The sequence below is a fragment of the Diplotaxodon limnothrissa genome, linkage group LG11 (genome assembly GCF_057381915.1).
Source record: "Diplotaxodon limnothrissa isolate DT_005_m linkage group LG11, D_limnothrissa_male_GT1.1, whole genome shotgun sequence".
Taxonomy (NCBI): Eukaryota; Metazoa; Chordata; class Actinopteri; order Cichliformes; family Cichlidae; genus Diplotaxodon; species Diplotaxodon limnothrissa.
This window is the reverse complement of record NC_140606.1, coordinates 32,821,885-32,836,834: the sequence shown is the minus strand read 5'-3', so window position 1 is coordinate 32,836,834 and position 14,950 is coordinate 32,821,885.

Sequence of the window (14,950 nt, the reverse complement as noted above, 5' to 3'; positions counted from 1 at the left end):
ATCTTTAGTTCAGTGTAGTTGGGTTTATTTCCAGATTGGGGTTTCCTCGTTATTATTTTATGTTTTAGTTTAGCTTCTTATTAGACTGAGAGTTGTGTTTCTGTTTTATATTAGTATGACAGAGGCAAGATTAAAGTTCAGAATAAACACAACAGAAGCACATCGTTTTGTCAAAGAAGGTATCTCACAGTCATGTTTCATATGCCAGAATTCCTTTCTTGAAATTACAAATTCGACCAAGCTGACAAAGTTATTTCCAACAATATTTCCTTTGAGTTTTCATTTGATCTTGTGAGTTTTGTACAGAATGGCATAAAATCATAATTTTAGCTGTAGCTACCCATATTAACTATGAGACTATCATGTGTGCAAATGACAGTTTTCTCTGAGGGTTAGAAATATGGAAATGGAAAACTTGGAGAATGGAAAATTATATTATGGCAATTTACTTATTAGAATTTTATATTTAATTCATTGAAACTAATCAGAAAGGTCAGGAAGGTCATTAAAAATCTTGGAAGTTAATTCTGCAGTTACAGAAGGTCAAAATAAATATTTGACCTGTCAGCTGTAAATGAAAGATCATGAGGTCAGTACGTTGTCTGCTGTTGGATGAACACAGAACACTGAAGGCAAGGCAAGGCAAGGCAAGTTTATTTGTATAGCACAATTCAACAACAAGGTGATTCAAAGTGCTTTACAGAGACATTAGAAACAAGAACAAATAAAAAGCATGATTTAAAATTGATTAAAACAAGCAAATAAACTAACTAACTAATTAACAAACAAACAAACAAACAAACAAACAAACAAAACAGTATATAAAATCAAAACAGATAAAATCAGAACAGTAGATAAAATCAGTAGTTAAATGTAAGTTTTGAAATTTAAGCTTAAAGTGTGGATTTGGTGCTTTATTCAAATGCAGCTGAGAACAGGTGAGTCTTCAACCTGGATTTAAATAAACTGAGTGTTTCAGCTGATCTGAGGCTTTCTGGGAGTTTGTTCCAGATATAAGGAGCATAAAAGCTGAATGCAGCTTCTCCGTGTCTGGTTCTGACTCTGGGAACTGATAAAAGACCGGATCCAGATGACCTGAGGGATCTGGAAGGTTCATACTGGGTCAGGAGGTCATTGATGTATTTTGGTCCTAAACCATTCAGAGCTTTATAGGCCAGCATCAGAACTTTAAAGTCTATCCTCTGACGGACAGGCAGCCAGTGTAAGGACCTCAGAGCTGGACTGATGTGGTCCACTTTTTTGGTCTTAGTGAGGACTCGAGCAGCAGAGTTCTGAATGAGCTGTAGTTGTCTGACTGATTTTTTAGGTAGACCTGTAAAGATGCTGTTACAGTAATCAAGCCTACTAAAGATGAATGCATGGACTAGTTTTTCCAGGTCCTGTTGAGACATCAGATCTTTTATCCTTGATATATTCTTGAGGTGATAGTAAGCTGACTTTGTTATTGTCTTAATGTGTTTTTCTAAGTTTAGGTCTGCATCCATCACTACACCCAAATTTCTCGCCTGGTTTGTGGTTTTTAGATGTATAGATTGAAGTTCTCTGGTGACCTGTAATCGTTTTTCTTTGGCGCCAAAGACTATTACCTCAGTTTTGTTTTTGTTTAGCTGGAGAAAATTGTGGCACAACCAGTCATTGATTTCCTCAATGCATTTACCAAGAGCCTGTACAGGGCCTCGGTCTCCTGGTGACATTGTGATATATATTTGTGTGTCATCTGCATAGCTGTGATAGTTTATTTTGTTGTTGTTTATAATCTGTGCCAGTGGGAGCATGTAGATGTTAAACAGAAGGGGTCCCAAGATGGAACCTTGGGGAACTCCACATGTGATACTTGTCTGCTCAGATGTGAAGTTACCTATTGATACAAAGTATTTCCTGTTTTCTAAGTATGTTTTGAACCAGTTTAGTACAGTTCCTGAAAGACCTGTCCAGTTCTCCAGTCGTTTGAGTAATATGTTGTGGTCAACTGTATCAAATGCTGCACTGAGATCCAGTAAAACTAGGACTGACATTTTTCCACTGTCTGTATTCAGACATATGTCATTAAACACTTTGGTCAGAGCAGTTTCAGTGCTGTGGTTCTGTCTAAAACCTGACTGGAAGGCATCGTAGCAATTATTCTGTTTTAAGAAGTAACTGAGCTGTTGAGAAACTGCTTTTTCAATGATCTTACTTAAAAATGGGAGATTTGAGATCGGCCTGTAGTTGTTCATTTGTGTCTTGTCAAGATTGTCCTTTTTCAGTATAGGTTTGATTACAGCAGTTTTTAGTGATTCTGGAAACACACCTGATAATAAAGAAAAGTTGACGATCTGTAACAGGTCTGACTCTAAAGTCTTTGAGACCTTTTTGAAAAAACTTGTTGGCAGGACATCTAAACAGCAGGAGGAGGAGTTCAGTTGACCTAAGATGTCCTCCAGGTCTTTGCTGTTAATAGGTTGAAACTGTTTCATGGTGTTTAAACAGTTTTTTGGTGGACACAGTACATATCCTGGATCTGCTGTTGATGTACCAATTGCTTGTCTAATTTTTTGGATTTTTTCAGTGAAGAATTTGGCAAAGTCATTGCAGGCCATGGTCGAATGAAGTTCAGCTGCCACTGACACAGGAGGGTTTGTTAGCCTGTCAACTGTAGAAAATAAGACCCGAGCATTATGGCTGTTTTTAGTGATGATGTCAGAGAAGTAGGACCTCCTTGCATTCCTCAGTTGTAAATTATAATTGTGAAGTTTCTCTTTATAAATGTCATAATGAACCTGGAGGTTTGTTTTTCTCCATCTGCGCTCAGCTTTCCTACACTCTCTTTTTTCATTTTTCACCAGTGTGGAGTTTCTCCATGGAGACTTTTTCCTTCCAGAGATAACCTTCACCTTAATTGGAGCAATAGTGTCCATTACATTTAACATGTTAGCATTGAAGCTATTGACGAGCTCATTGACTGACCCTCTGGGCAGGTCAGGTGTTAATGGGAAGACCTGGTTAAAAATTGCACTACTGTGTTCAGTTATACACCGTTTTGTGATCACTGTTGTTGATATATTTGTGTGGGCTGAGATTTTACTTTCAAAGAAAACACAGTAATGATCAGACAGGCCCACATCAGACACAGTAACCTTTGAAATGCTCAGGCCTTTGGAGATCAGTAGGTCAAGAGTGTGTCCTCTATTATGTGTGGCCTCTGTTACATGCTGAGTCAGCCCAAAGTTGCCCAGAGTGTTACTCAGGTCTTTAGTCCCTTTGTCCTGAGGGTTGTCCACATGAATGTTAAAACCCCCAACAATAATTACACAGTCAAAATCAACACAGATCACAGACAGCAGTTCACTGAGGTCATTAAAAAAGTCTGTGCAGTATTTGGGAGGCCTGTAAACATTAAGAAACACAACTTTGGATGGGGCCTTCAGCTGTAAAGCCACATATTCAAAAGACTGAAAACTTCCAGGAGATAGCTGCTTACATTGAAATGATTCATTAAATAAGACAGCAACCCCTCCTCCTCTCCTGCTCGCCCTGACCTCACTGATAAAACTGTAGTTAGGAGGGGTCGTCTCGATGAGAACAGCTCCACTGTTACTTTGGTCCAACCAAGTTTCAGTTAAAAACATAAAATCAAGGCTGTGCTCAGTGATTAAATCATTAATTAAAAATGTTTTCCCAGCTAGAGATCTAATGTTTAATAAAGCCAACTTAAGTGTTTTAGAGGTATTACTTGTCCCCTCGTGTTTGGGAGCAGTCTGTGGCACACAAGGTATGTTTACTATGTTTAAAGATCTTTTAGAGTGCAGCTCTCTGTGTTTTGACCAGGCCACATGTCTCCTGTCACCTAAAAGTACAGAAATTTTAAAACCTTCTAGTAAACAGGGTCCCCGCTTCTCCTGGGAAAAGTCATCACTGCCATAATCCTCACAGCCTGGACCCTTCACACATCACGCATCAGACTGCGGAGACAGGGCATGAAGAGGAACTAAGGGGGGCGAGGCTGGGCAATGTGACTTCGATTGCTCTGTTGAGGGTGGGGCTCGATGGCGAACCTTTGGCCGCTCTGGTGGGGGGTTTATGGGGGACAAAAAGGGATTGGGACGGGGGGTAGATCTGAGCCCAGCATTGACCCGCTCCATCATCACCTCAGTGAATTTCAGGTGTGGGGAGGAGGGAGAAAGGGAGGGGGAGGAGGGTGATGGCCTGTCAGGGGTTTGGGGGACTGGGGAAGGTCGTGGTCCCTTGTCCTGGTCGTTGGTGTTGTTGAGAGAGTTGGAGGCAAATAGGGACCCCTCTTCTTGCCTTAGATGTCTCTCCTTTCTGAGGCTCTTCCTCAGATGCCATGGATGTCTCTCCTTTCTGAGGCTCTTCCCGGGTGGGGGCAAATGGAGCTCCTCTTCAAGGTTTCTGCTGGGCTTTGTCTGTTCTTGGAGTTCTGTTTGTTCCTCTTTATGAGATAACTCCTCGTTTATCTCAGCCTTGGCACCAAGCACGGATGGATGACGTATGAAATAAAACAAGTTGGAGGTGAACAGTTTCACCCCTGACTTGTTAAAATTAAATCCATTTGCTTTGAACAGATGCCTGCGTTCCCAAAAAATATTAAAGTTGTCGATAAAGTGCACTGAGTGGTCAGCACATGCTGATATAAGCCATTTATTCAGTGTAAACAACCTGCTGAATCTCTCGTCTCCTCCTCTGACCGGCGGTACAGGTCCACTGATGAATACAGCTGCATTCAGAGAGTTTACAGTATTTAATAATCCAGTAAAGTCCCGTTTCAGAACCTCCGACTGTTGTTTGGACACATCGTTTGACCCTGTATGCAGAACAATGTTTGTCACAGTTGGATATTCATCTGCAATTTGAAGAATTCTCTCCTTCAGGTTGTTGACCATATCGTTAGGAAAGCAGAGGACTTTAGTGTTCTTACCGCACATCCTTTGTACATCCTTTACGGCAGAGTCACCCACAATCAGAGTTTCAGGCCTAGCCTTTAGCTTTCCCTGTGGCCTTTCACTTTTTAACAGATTTTCAGACCTTATTTCGCTGCTTTTAGATGGATGGTTGTCCGATATAGATCCAGGGTCCTTTGATAGTGGAGCAAATCTGTTCTGCAGTTTCACATTCAGTTGTTTTGGAGGTTTGTTGTTAACCTTCCTATTCACGGTTGTCCAGTCCTGTTTCCTCCCGTATACAGGGGTAGAAGAGCTTCTCTGTCTCGTAGGAAGTGAAGGCCAGTCGGTTTCAGAGATTTCAGCTCGCTGTGCCCTGCCTGTGATACGTCCTCCCCCTTCCAGGAGACATGATTTATGTCTTGGTTTTGCACCAAGACAGTCTAAGGGGGGATTATCACTTGAGGATTTATAATAATGCACAGAGTCTACTTTCTTGGTCATGTTATCTGTGCTCCTTAGCTGTGTACTAGCTTGCTCATCGCCATTGTTTTGAATCAAAGGCAAGGTTGTTTCATTTCCACACAGTCCATTTACCTCCACGTTTACTTCTAAGCGATGAATTTTTGTCTCCAGTACTGCAATCTTCTGCAGGAGGCTGTGGTAGTCATCTGTGGAGAGGGAAGGCATCTTGTTGCTAGTTAGCCTAGCGGTTAGCACCTTTCCAGGCTATTGAGGCTGCTCGGTGCCCAGACGCTGTAATCAGGCTTCAGCTGTGTCTAGGCCACAGACACACGGAGCGCTGAGGACAAGGTAACCATAAAATGTTGCTGTTTCTGTTAAGAACACTCTAGTCCTAATGATCTACAAGTGTCCAGAAGTTATCGCAGGTAAGCTCACACGGAAAAAAGGGAAAAAATCAGCATAAAAATCAATAAAAATCAATATAAGAAGCAAAGCATTCAAGAGCAAAGAGATGAAGCGTCCAACCATTCCCTAGTCTGTTCACACGATGGGGTAGCTAGCGAGGTTGGTGATGCCGCAGACATTGCCACGGTTATGTGCCATCAAGATGTATCCCTTGTTGCCCCATTCCTCACCCCAGCTGTGAAGAAAAGACAAAAGATGGACTTGGAAATGACGGAGAAAATGAAATATCACCAGGAGTCAAACAGCATTTCAGCTTATCATTTTGACAGATGACATGAAAACAACAACCAACCAACACTTAATTTTAGTGGACATTTGAGCCACCTGATGCCATTCAGACAAGTGACATGTCCCACCTGTTCTTTACAATCCAGTACTTCTTCCCCTTGGTGTTCACTCCATAGCCTACTGCCAGTACGGCATGATTGACGTCATCTTTGTTACAGTTGGGATCGTAGTAAACACCTAGGTTCACAACAGAGAGAGAGAGAGAAAAAAAGAGTGAGCTGCATTAGTGAACAGTGCATAAACTATGTACCTCGCACACTTTTTAATGTTGAATATAACCAGAAAGTTGTTGATGTGTTATTATGTTTAATTGTTTTACTAGCTTATACAGACCATTATAACTAAATTTTACTGCTGCCTAATTTAAAGTTTATTGCTCAAAATGAAGGTGTGAACTCCATGTTTAGTTTATTTAATTCATATTTAATGAAGAAATCCTGACTAAACAGGCCCTTAAATTCTAGGATTTTATTCCACACACTTTCCTTCCCTTATATGAAGTAGGTGCAGGTAACAATTTCATTTGACCAGACATATGAGAAGTTCATATGTTCATATACCATGCTTGTAGAACTGGAAGCTGCTCTGTTGTGCATCGATGCCCACAGACACTGGACCAACTTTGTAGAGTGCAACAGCCAGTGCGCGCTCATTACCCACTGGGATCTCCTTGTAGCCTTTGCACTGGGCTGCCATGCCTGATGCATTGTAGCGGCAGGTCTGATCCTGCAGGCAAGACAAAGGAGGAGAAAATGCTAAAACCGTTTGTTGCCGATTTTAAAAGTGTCAATTCTTGATATTTAAGATGCTACTTTTCATGTCCTTACCTCACAGTATAATCATATTTAGGTAGAATATCGAATTTTAATCCAATGGTTATTACTGATTAACCGACAATAAAAGAAAGTTAATAATTGCTGTATAAAATCAATAGTCAAAATACTTGCTATGCAAGGTTTTAGTACCTTGTGACTCTTCTGTCACATGTTATATCACATGATGTGTTTGGTGCAATTCCAACTAGCCAAACAATAGAGAGACGGCAGATTTTTATCATTACCGAGCAGATGTACTTCCTTCTCATATTACCAAATGACTAAAGAGGAAACTATGCTCACTCTGTGGGAGAGTTTCCACTTCATCATTTCTGCTGAATCACCTCCCTCTGGTAAGATGTTTGCAGCTACTTTACTGTCAAAATGAAATATTTTCTTCCTCGTTGCATGTTGTTGGTGAAGCGTGTGAAGGGGACAAACGTGACACCCTCACAGCCAAGTGAGAACCTCTTCACCATCTATGCATCTGCAGCTAACAGCTGATTACTGGGTATTATTTATAACAACTAGGTTAAAAGACTTTTTATGCAAAGCTTCTTTGTAAGAGTGCGTTACCAGAACAACTTCGAGCTTATCTTAAGTACTGGAAGAGGTGGGGCAATCACTCATTTAAAAAACAACAAACACCAACTAAATTATACTTGTTTATTACTTTAAAAACCCCCGCTTGACTGCTTTGGACCATCTTGCTTTTATGTGTTCAAGCACCCAGTGATATTAAAATATAAGTGCTTAGTTTATAGAGGATGTGGCACTCACTACATGAAACGAACTGAAGTGAAAGGCTCAGATTAATAAGCTACTTCAAGTTTAGTTGTGTGTTTGGCAGAGTGGGTTGCTCACCTGTCCAACATATGGGTAGGCCGCTTCAGAGTCAATACCTCCATTTTCATTCACATACTGGAAGGCATTGGTCATGTAGCCTCCTCCACAGCCGTCGTTCTCTGTAACACAGTCCACCAGGTTCTGAGGACTGAGGTCAACGAGCTGCTAAAACCGTTTGTTGCCGATTTTAAAAGTGTCAATTCTTGATATTAAAGATTTTCAATTTCTACTGTGTGTCAGTACACTGACACACAGTGGCGCTAATGAATGAATACATGCTAGGTATTAAGTGAAATATTGGGTTATTATTAGTCAAAAGATTTAGGAATTGCTACTGGAGCTCATGGGCAGTAACTAATAAATACACACACACACAACACAAAATGCTTTTGCAGGTACCATGTATTTAACCAAAACCAAAGGAAAATAACAAGGAAAGAAAAGGGAAAACTTCAATAAGCACTCCAGCTGCAGCGGTGCAATTAATCAAACATACCCAATTGGGGTGTATAAAGACAATTAAATAATCCTATACCTTTTATCAAGCAATATAGATTCTCAAATCAACAAAAAATGTTCCCCTATAAATAACACACATCAACATCAAAAACACTGATCCACTCTGAAAGGGAGAAAGTCCATGGATTTTATCTATGAATTTTATTTATGCAGTGTGCATTAGAGATATCCAAGCACTATTGTCCATAAACGGGGGAATGGTGTGTATGAATGTGGAAATCAGTGTGATTGGATAATCTTTGATAACTTCCTACCAGACCAGTGGAAGTGGAAGCTTCAATGCAGAACGACTTCTGCTCCTTGCCGTTCATTGGCTGGCCATCCTTTTTTTTTTTTTTTTCATCCTTTTTTAAACCCAAAAAGGGTCACCTGGCCTGCATCAAATAAACATGGCCAATAAGAAATCACAAGAATATGAAAATATCAGCCAGTTGAGCTAAATACATTAAGTTATTCTTGTTCCTGTGTACACAATTTATAGATAGATAAATAATTAAATAAACAGTATATTTTATCAATAAGAATTTAACAAAAAATAGTTCAACTGCTATATACAGATTGTATAGCTTCAAAACATTTGTTATCCAACAAATATTAGTCAACTCAAAACAATCCAATTAGCGTCAGCTGCTAGCACCACAACAGTCCAAAGTTCAAACTCACCAATTCCGTTCTGTTCGGTGTATGACAACACTATGCGGCTCTTGCTCACAGTAGTCGGTGTCTAAGTCACATAAAATTATAGTGGTTGTTAAAATAATGCATTAGAACGGGAAAGCAAGTGTTTGCCAATACGAACCTCCAGTAACAGCTCTGTCAACTGGCTTGCCTCCACGCATCTGACCGGAGGAAGCCGGGACATGCTTTTGAGCAAAAAATTAAAAAACAAAACAAAAAACAAAACAAAAACAAAAACGCCCTTTTGTGTTGGTGGAAAAATGTGCCATGTCGACCAATCAAAAAATGATATGGCAACATGACATTTGGTTGTTTAGGAGAAGTTTTGAGAGAGGGAGAGGGGGGGGGGGAGAGAGAGGGAGAGACAGCAGAAAAACAGAGAGAGTGAGTACATACATATTGAATGCAGAACACCTGATTGTTATATAAATAGTTTGAAATTGTTATAAAAAAAGAGGGTAAAATGTAAATAGCTGCAAATAACTTTGTTGTTTGAAAAGATTTGTGCATATAACATTAAAATTGACAATTTATATTTGCATTTAAAGTTATGAAATATGATTCAATAAACATGTTTGCGATTGTTAAAAAATATAACTTTTTCTACTCGGATTTTATGTTTTTTGTCTGATTTAGATCATTTTTATGTCAAAATGAAAGCATAACTGTAAATTCAGAAACGTGAGGTTGTGCTGAAAAGAATGATACCAAACAAGGCAAAGTACATAGTTTTTAAAGGTTAAATGTAGAGGTAAAATCAAAAGTGGTTAAAAAAGGCCAATTATACACTGGAGCCCAGAGGGTTAAACATTTTTTTTTAAAGTAACGCAATAGTTATTTTTCAAGTAATTAATTACTTTTAGAATCTTGTAACTCAGTTACTAACTCAGTTACTCTTTTGAAGAAGTAACTAGTAACTATAATTAATTACTTTTTCAAAGTAACTTGCCCGACACTGATTTTAATCCAATGGTTATTACTGATTAACCGACAATAAAAACAAATTAATAATTGTAGTATAAATTAATAATCAAAATACTTGCTATGCAAGTTTTGGTACCTTGTGACTCTTCTGTCACAAGATTCACAAGGTACCACTGATTACTGGGTATTATTTATAACAACTAGGTTTTTGTGAAAAGTACTGGAAGTACTGGAAGATAATTTAAAAAAGAACAAACACCAACTAAATTATACTTATTTATTACTTGGAAAAAAAAAACTTGCCTGACTGTTTTGGTCCATCTTGCCTTTATGTGTTCAAGCACCCAGTGATATTAAAATATAAGTGCTTAGTTTATAGAGAATGTGGCACTCACGACATGAAACGAACTGAAGTGAAAGGCTCAGATTAATAAGCTACTTCAAGTTTAGTTGTGTGTTTGGCAGAGTGGGTTGCTCACCTGTCCAACATATGGGTAGGCCACTTCAGAGTCAATACCTCCATTTTCCTTCACATACTGGAAGGCATTGGTCATGTAGCCTCCTCCACAGCCGTCGTTCTCTGTAACACAGTCCACCAGGTTCTGAGGACTGAGGTCAACGAGCTGCCCGGTCTGCTTGGCCAACTGCCCCTCAAGGGCCCCGGCAGAGCTAAAGGCCCAGCAGGAGCCACAGGAGCCCTGTCAGGGGTCAAAGAAAGACTGGTGAGTAAGAGGTTTAGTTTGATATGTACATACCACTGTGACTGGACTGTTGCTGACAACAGTAAGAGGAAACTAAGCCGACATGGAAGCTATAATCAGCAGAAATGTAAGAAACCCAGACCAGACCAGAGTTGGTAGGAAACAGGAATAAATGTGCACATTGTAAGGAAATAAATACCCAGCTGTTCTGATAGGCATTATTGTTTAAGCAAACCATTTGCAGAGAGCCTGTTTTTTTCATCAAGATTTATCATATTAAAGAGAATCAAGTTAAACAGATTAAATCAACATCACAGCAAATGCTGTGTCTTCTCCTGTCTGTCCACCGGGAGGCAGACTGTGACCACATTGACAATGAAAGAAAGCCATTTCTGTTTGCTGATCGAAATTCTGTAACTGCTGTGAATTTGGGTTGTAAATAGAATCAGCTGCTGGGCAGTTTGTGGTGTTCAGTAATGTCGAAACAGTGTTCATGACACACAGTGAGAAATGGGCTTTTTTACAGGTCTGGACTGACACATCCAGCGCTAATGAATCACTGACACCGCCATCGTGTTTGGCTTTCACCCAGGAAACAGGGACTTGCTGTAATATAGATGAACGTTTATGTTGACTTTAAATGAAAAGGTTATTCTTGTTAACATGTGTTGGGTGTAACTAATGCTTCTGTGCCTGAAAAGGTGCAGATCCCTTCCCTGTATGTTATGAACAACCTCCCTGGAGGAGTGCATGATGTAATAAACTAGATTAATGCTTATAGCTCTGAAACACTTACATGTAAACATACATTTGGTTTTAAAGTGTGTCTCATTCCCTAATCAGACGAACATTTATTAGCTTATTATTTTCTTTTTTTGGCCTTCATTTTGAAATATCTGAGTCTTCACACCTCTAATGCTCCACGTCAGTCTGCTGCTTAGAGATGCCCCAATTAAAAACTTTGTAAATCTTAAATCAGATCGCTGAATGTTGTTTGTGGCTTTGAGCTCTGCGATAACAGAAATTTGCCTGAACTGAAGAAAACATCAGAAACAGAATTCAGTCATCATAAAAGGAGCTCAGGATGAAGCAGCAGAGCTGTTACTATGCAGAGACTGCAACCAGTTTGCTGCATAATTCATGAACCAAAGGAACCAAAGCAAGAGCTAAAAAAAAAAAAAAAAAATCCTGTTTATGGCTGTGTGTTCAAATACATCCGCCAGGGGGAGACAACGTAACACACAATCCCTCAAAGAATGTATGTTTTACTAATTTATATTATCTGGCCTGTGAATGGCCTGTATTTGTATAGCGCTTTACTAGTTCCTAAGGACCCTAAAGCGCTTTACACATTCAGTCATCCAAACTGTTGAAATACATTCATACAAATATAGTCACCAATTCCACCAGATGAATGTTGTTTACATAAATGTTTTTTTTAATTTGCTCTTAACAACCAATTACATCTAATAATGAAGGCCTTTGTTACCAAGTCAATTAACCATGAGAACAGCCTGTTACTTTTAGTGTTGATCTGAGCATTAAGTGGGACTGGTTACGTCTTTAAATGTTTAAATAAATGCTGCAAAGATTCAAGCTTTTTTCCAAGTTTTTCTGAATCTTTTTTTTGAGTTTACAGTAAAAAAAAAAAAAAAATCTTCACAAATTGTGAAGTCAGTCTTTTCAATTTTACACAGGTGGTTGGATGTTACACTCTGGAAATGGAAGGAAGGTGAGTGTTATTAACCATGTGGTCCACGGACACGCTGCACCTCCACCTCCATGACAATTTTAAGCTGACATAGCAAAAAGCTGCAGCCACGCTGAGTCTCTATTTCAGCCCACACTGAAAGTTCGGACTTCAAAGTTTTTAAATTTTAATTACAGGCCAGTAAATCCAGAGTTATGATAATATATATAAGCCATGCTTTTTCTAAATACTGTCGTCACGTTTTTGTGTGTGTGTTTTAAGCGTTTTCTAAGGACAGCGTGAAAACAGTAAAGAAAGGAAAAAAAGCCACCTCTTTCCTATCGGTAGAAAAATGTACCATGTGGACGAATTAAAAAAAAGTCAACATGTGGGATTTGGTTGTTTAGGAAGAGGGAAAAGTTTTGGGAGTGACAGTGACAGTAATGGCAGCGAGACAGAGCGAGTGAGAGAGAGAGCGAGAGAGAGAGTTTTTAGATGTGGGAGATTTGTGACGTGTGGAGTGTATACTTAGTGTGTTGTGTTGACTTGTGTAGCTGTTCTGTTGTGTAGTCGTTTTGTTTTGTGTGTCAGTGAGGGCACTAATGAATGTCACAAAGGCACATTTGAAAGGTAAACACTGTCACTAAGTAGAAAACCAGCGGAGTGATACACCTCCTGTTGTCAGGCCTGCAGGTTTATCCCTGTGCCGTTCTCCTCTGTCTTTTGGTGGACAAACTTTTTTTTTACTGGCACACATCATTTGTGGGGCATCTTATTGCGAAACCTGATTGTTCTCTCATTTTAGTTTTAGTAATATTTTTAAATGGTTGTAGAAAATGAAAAAACAAAACAAACAGCAGGTGTATTGTCTGCATTTTTAGATAAATAGTTGTATATGTTTAGAAAATGTACATTTTATATTTGCATTTCAAGTTATAAAAATTTACTCAAAATGTCTGGTTTTTTTTTACAGTAAAAAATACTACTAGGATTTTAAGTTCTTTGTGTGATTTCAGATCAGTAATAGTACTATTAATAGTAATTGTAGTACAAATGCAGTATGTCAGTGAAAAAAACAACAAAATTCAGTTGAGCTGAAAAGAATGATACCAAACAAGGCAAGGGGAAAAAAATAAAATGAAACAAACGTAAACTCAAAAGGAGTCAAAAATGGCCGGTTGTATTTCAGGCCTCAGTGGGTTAATCCAACAAATGATGAAAAATTAGGTTTAAATTTTTGTTCATGACAGTGCATTTCTGACATTTTGTGTAATTTAAGCATCTAACAATGTGATTGTTTTCTAACAAAAAACAGTGTGAAACTTAAATTAGACTTGTGTTTGTAAATGAACCGCCCCATGTTGTGTAGCTTTCTGGATTGGGCTACATATTATTTAATATACAGGCTATACAGTACATAACATCAAAACTCACATGTTTTATGTAACTAAAGTGTGTAATTATGTGGGCTACAGACAATAATTAAGTTATAGACTATATTTATACGAAAAACGTGTATACTTAGTGCATTTGAATCATTTTAACCATATGTAACCACCTGCATATGTGGGGGGTTGATTTCTTTGCCACCCTAAGAAAATTTCTCTAGATCCGCCCCTGCTCACGGGCACACGGGGAATAAACTCAAAAAGCACAGCTTTATTGCTGGAAAACAGATCACAAATAATACAATATTAAACTGGGAAAATCTAAATGTAAGGTACACCAGGAAACACAAGGAGAACCACACACAGCATATGAGAGATCTCAACACTAACACAGAGAAACACAGGGCTTAAATACACTGGGAAATAACGAGGGGAATGCGACACAGAAGGGGAGCACAGCTGAGAGAAATTGGACATAACCAGACCCAAAGGAAGCGAAACTCAGTACATTCACGTAGGACACAGACCTTCAAAGTAAAACAGGAAATGTAACAGACACAGACTTGACTAGGGGAGACAGCACTAAGAAACACAGAAAACAACAACAAGGAGACATGGAGGGCAGCTACTAAATACTTAGAAAACTAAAGAGAATACAAGAAAGCCAAACTAAGACACTAGACTAAAGAATAAACTGGGGCAACAAAGAGAAGTAAGATAAAAATACAAAAATTTAGAGACACAAGAAACTCAAAACACTGGGTCACCGACCCAGCACCGTGACAAACAGGGGAACTGTTGTGTCCCTCCCACCTGTTCTTTTCAAAATGTTTAGTGTAGCTGAAATACTGTTCAATCCCACTGTTGTAAGTAGAAATTAATAAGATCCATACAAAAAGCTTTAAACTGGAAAGGCTGTGGGAAATATCTGACTGAGTCTAACTTTCCCCAGCTTGACTCGACCCACCATGCTTTATTGTGCCATTCTTGTCCATGTGTTAGACTTACTACAGTCCAGCTCTGAGGTCTTTACACTGCCTGCCTGTCCGTCAGAGGATAGACTTTAAAGTTCTGATGCTGGTCTATAAAGCTCTGAATGGTTTAGTACCAAAATACATCAGTGACCTCCTGACCCACTATGAACCTTCCGGATCCCTCAGGTCATCTGGATCGTTTTTTTTTTTATCAGTTCCCAGAGTCAGAACCAGCCACGGAGAAGCTGCATTCAGCTTTTATGCTCCATATATGTGGAACAAACTCCCAGAAAGCCTCA